This window comes from Felis catus, chromosome C1 (assembly GCF_018350175.1).
Source record: "Felis catus isolate Fca126 chromosome C1, F.catus_Fca126_mat1.0, whole genome shotgun sequence".
In the NCBI taxonomy this organism is placed as follows: Eukaryota; Metazoa; Chordata; class Mammalia; order Carnivora; family Felidae; genus Felis; species Felis catus.
In genome coordinates, this window is record NC_058375.1 from 107,381,553 (window position 1) to 107,386,552 (window position 5,000).

Sequence of the window (5,000 nt, forward strand, 5' to 3'; positions counted from 1 at the left end):
CAGAGATCCTCCTTGCTTGAAGTGGTGGAGTGTTTGGACCTTTAACTGAGTGCTGTGATTTGTTTGTTGAAGTAACCCTGAGAAAAGTGGGGTAAAAAGCCTGATCTCCCCCCCCCAAAAAAAAAAGAGAAAAGGAAAGGGAACAAAAGAGGCCAAACAGTGAATCAAAAAACTTTAAGGCTGATTCCAAAGAAAAAGAAAGGGAAAAAAAGGAAAGAAAGAAAAAGAAAAGAAACAATGAAGCCTGATTCAAAAAAAAAAAAAAAAAAAAGGAGGTAGAGAGAGAGAAAAGGAAATGAAAATACAGGTGTCATTTTGAAGCACTCAGTTTTCTGCACACTTGGCTACCTGTGCTGGTCTTGTGGAGGAGAGGCCCACTCTTTGGCTCTGTCAGTCTTGCCCCAGTAAATAAGTAGTAGCCAGGCACAGAGGGGAGGGTTTTAGGGTAAGCGATCCAGTCTTCCCTGGTGGCCACTATGCTGGTCTCTGAAGTCTCACAGTGTTGATGTTCATGGGGAAAATGGCACCACCCCAGCCTCTTGTTCTCGGACAGGAGATATCACACCCCTTGCTGCTCAGGCAGTCTTCTCAGAATAGTGAGGGCAATCAGCATGCCCTGTACCACAGCTCTCCTGTGTTTTTCTGTTGGCGCTTGGCTAGGATTCAAAACTCTTAAAGGACCCAGCACCGGATACCTCTCCATGCTGTGTCTTAAGCCCATTGTCACAAGAAAACAGTTCCACGTCTATATAGTGCATGGAATCTATGGTGTAGCACTGCTAAAAGCAGGAACATTGTTACATTCCCTCTGGATTTGCTTCTGTCTCCTGTTGATGAAAGGCTTTTTCCTGGCTCCAGCAGTCTTTTATCCTTGGGGAGGCAACATGCTCTCTTCCAAAAGTACTCCAGGAAGGGGAATATTTTCTCTCAGTGTGCCCAGTGATCCCTACACCACACTGTGCACTACGGGCCCAGCTCCCTCCTTCTCCCCAGAAGCAGGTGCCACAGATCTGCTCTGGAGAAAGTCATGCACTTCCAAAACCTCAGAGTTTGAGCTCTAAATGCTGTTTGCAAAAAAACAAAAACAAAAACAAAAACAAACCTGTGACACTCAGTACTTCCAGTTCCCCAGTCCGTGGTCCAGAGAGGTTTTCCTCTTGTGCAAACCTGATGCTGCACTTTCTAAACCCTTCTCTATTTCTCTCTCTTTTGTCTCTCCACAGAAAAGATTCCCTCCCTTCCTCAGGATTTTTCTCTCCACTAATTCACTTCCACATACCTCACACCTACCATATTGTCTGCCTCCAACCATGGAGATCCTTCTGCAACCCACAGATAAATTTTCTGGGTGTTCCAAGTGATCTGACCTCAATACAACTGTGTTTGAAGGATGAGGAAAGCCCAGGGTTCCCCTACTTGCCTGCCATCTTAACTACTCCCTTCAGTGGTTATTTTTCTTTTTCTGTCTCACTTTTCTCCCAAGTGTGCATCTCAGCATGTGCAGTGTGTAACTTGAGTGGAAGTCTTCTGTGGGTTACTTTTCACTCTCACCACAGCATGAAAGGGATGAGCAGTAATCTGGAATACCCTTACACCTGTAGTTCTATCATCTTGGGGTCCTTCACTTCTAGTTTTGTTACTGGAGGATATAGAAAAGGAAGAGCCTCTTAAATATGTGCAGTGTAGTTGATTTAATATGAAGACTTTGTTGCTTTAAAAAATAATGTTCTCTCTCTCTCTCTCTCTCTCTCTGTGTGTGTGTGTGTGTGTGTGTGATATCTCAGTTAAGTATTCTGTTTGTGAACACTTAGCACCACAAGCAATGATACACTTAAAGAACATAACCCTCTTTTTTCAGCTTACTTGACTAGTTGGCTAAATAAGCTACAGAGCAGCAATAACTTTGCAAATCTAAATAGACATGTAAACCCAAATATTTCTCAAATGTAGGGTTACAACACTCCAAAAAGCAATTTCAGAGGTGAACAAACATGACAGGACCCTGAATTTTGGTGGGTTGCCAGAGTAAGAAAAACATGTGGTATGCATGGAGAGGAGAGAACACTTTGCCTTGTAAGGAGCCTTATTATTTCCCTTTCTGTTGTTTCCCCATGTTTTAAGAACAGCTATAATTTTATGCAGAATACTCCACTAATACAAAAGTTTCTCTGAAATATCACATAAAAAATAAAGTGAATTAGAAAGGAAAGAGAACAATGGAATATAAAAGGGTAATAAAATTCAAGAATCTTCATGTTTCCTACACTAGTTATGTCTGAGCCACTTTCAGGTTGGAGCAAACCTGGTGGTGGTGGCGATGGAAATGGTGGTGGTGATGGTGATGGTGATGAGACAATGACAGTCTGCTGCTTCATTGAGTGCTTATTATGTGCCAGGCTTTGTGCCAATTAAATTAGACACATTCATTCAATTTTATGCCTGACAAGTTTGTAATGTAAATATTATTTTCTCCACTTTGTACTAAAGGAATTAAAATCCTGAGACGTTAAATAATTTGTTCTCCAAATCAATCAGTAGTAATTAAGGAAAATAACAGATTCTAAATTACATAGAAGTAATCTTTGATGTGATCCAAAATTCAGATAACACTGATTATGAGACCTTAGGCCTTGGGATGAAAGGACAGAAATAAACCACAATGATGGTATGATATTGCTAAAAACCAGGTGTAAAAAGAAAGAAAATATCCCATCACAACGAAAATGCACTTTATTCAGAAATTAAAGAAAAGTGACAGTGGCCCAGGAAGTAGAAAGTCCTGGTCTGCAGGAGACATCCAGAGAATCCTTTGCTGACACCCCACAGAGAGCTGCTGCCCTTCCTTCTGAGGCCCTGGGGTCTGGCACAGCTGAGGACCACCCTTTTGCAGCTGCCTCTGGGAGAGTAATGGTATCACAGCCTTGGGGGGAAACCTTTCCCTCTGTGATGCAGTAGTTGTCACAGATATGGTAGAGGCTACAGAGAGAAGCTTCCTCTGTACCCAGGTTAGGCTTTGAAAAGAAGGTAAGTGGAGCTGTGGAATTAGGTGAGCCAGTGTCTTTATCCTTCCTGGTCCTGGTGAGTCCTGAAGCTGCTACTTGTTCTTGAATGGGCACTTCTGCTGGCACTTTGGAGGTGGGCATGGCTCAGGACACCTTGGCGGTAGGCAAGGCTCTGGGCACTTTGGAGGTGGGCAAGGCTCTGGACACTTTGGAGGTGGGCAAGGCTCAGGGCACTTAGGTGGGCACATGGGAGGTGGCTGGCAGGGTTGCTTGCACTGCTGCTGTTGATAAGACATCTTTCTGGGATTTTAGAATCTGAAAGAAAACATGTGACAGTGTTCAAAAGAAGGGACTTTCCCAGAGCGAGAAAGCAAAGCTTATGTAAAACTTTGACATATTCTCTCTTCAATCTCTAAGAATATCCTTTAACCTTGTAACTCCCTTTTTATGACTTTCTGGCTTCTCTCTTCCTCTTTAGCGAATTGCTTCATCAGCCCACAGAAAGTGCTCTATTTTCTCATATCATTTTTCCAAAGAAAATATCTCTGTTTGAAAGAACTAAGTAGTAATGTTATTTGCATGACAGAAACATCTTTGAGAAAGGCAGTCACACGTTCTGAAATCCTGGGCAGCCTCACAATGTCCACCATCATTATCTCTTGTGAGGTCCCAATAAACTGGCATAGGTACAGAACAAAGGGCCACTCAATAAGAATACAATGGCTTCATACCTTCTAAGACATAAACCTTTGAAATCACAGTAGGAGGGACACCAAAAATATATAGAAAAGAGAAAAGTACTTTGTTCTTTTTTCCTCTTATCAAAGCTTTACTATTAATTTCTTTTTCCATAGGGGATGTCAAACTATCTACCAAAAAACAAATGAAAACAGTATATCATTGTGCCCAGATACCAAGTTTCCATCAACTACGGAGCGTTGAACCAATGATCCTAACTTTGGAGCAACTGAACTTGCTGGCCACAGATTAAATTCAACATTTGAGAGCACCAAAAAGCAGAACTCAAGAAATCAGACTCACCAAGCTCTCCGAAATAGATCAGGACTCGGTACCAAAAGGATGGTAGTAGTCCCATGGCAGGGGATCTCTTTATAGGGCTTGCTGCCCCACCCAGGAGGAAGTGGGATTGCCTAAAACTGGCCTGGTCCAATAATTTCCCAACTAAAATGCAAATCCACCCATAACTTGCTAGACAGGGACTCTGCAAATAGGAAATATCCTGCTCTAAGATTTCTTCACTGGGTTACGTGTTCATGACACAGAAACCCTAAGCTCTTAGTTTAAGTGACTTGTTATAGCAGAGGAATTTCAGGGATTCTCTAACTGGTGGTCAAAGGCTCTATTTGATTGGGGAAGATGATTCTCTCTTTTATCTTTCGTGTTCCCTGAATCGTAATACTGCCTACCGTGTTCCACTTTCGCTGGCTGGTATTCTGTTGTGCATGCTGGGTTGAAAAGAGCCTTGCTACCTGATGACACCAGCATTCTTTGTCCCAAATGCTTCTTTTAATAAATTTCCTTTTGATGCTATAGCTTGCTAATCTAAGTATTCTTTTCTTTTTTCTAACATGGACTGAGGTGAGGTTGCAGACCATCTCATAGGTCTTCCCCTCATGATACTTAGAAACATTCAGTAAAATATTGACCTCCAGACTCCTAGTTTCATTGCTTTATTTGTTCCAATAGAGGACATCAAACTGATTCCTGTCGCCTTTAGAAATCTGTACCATCTTGGATCAGATGGAATCCCTGTTGTAATTCACATCTTCTGGCAGCTCAAGGCCTAGAATTACAACAGAAAGTAAACTTTTGCTCATGACTCCCCAGCATGACATACAACCTGCTGCTCCTACATAATATCTCCTAACTCTTTCCATTTCTTCAACTACTGAGGATAATTTAGAGGATTGTTAAAAATCTTCTGAAAAAAAAAAATCTTCTGGCTTCCTGCCCCTTTGAAATCACTGGGAAACCCAA

General features: G+C 42.0%; 1 long non-coding RNA gene across 1 annotated transcript; it reads right to left on the reverse strand.

Annotated features, from left to right (window-relative positions):
- Positions 1 to 2,712: 2,712 nt before the first annotated feature.
- LOC109503127 lies at positions 2,713 to 4,103 on the reverse strand. The gene is made up of 2 exons (XR_002162024.2): positions 4,044 to 4,103; positions 2,713 to 3,317 (listed from the first exon to the last, which is right to left on the reverse strand). It is a non-coding gene; the product is annotated as an uncharacterized LOC109503127 (long non-coding RNA).
- Positions 4,104 to 5,000: the final 897 nt, after the last annotated feature.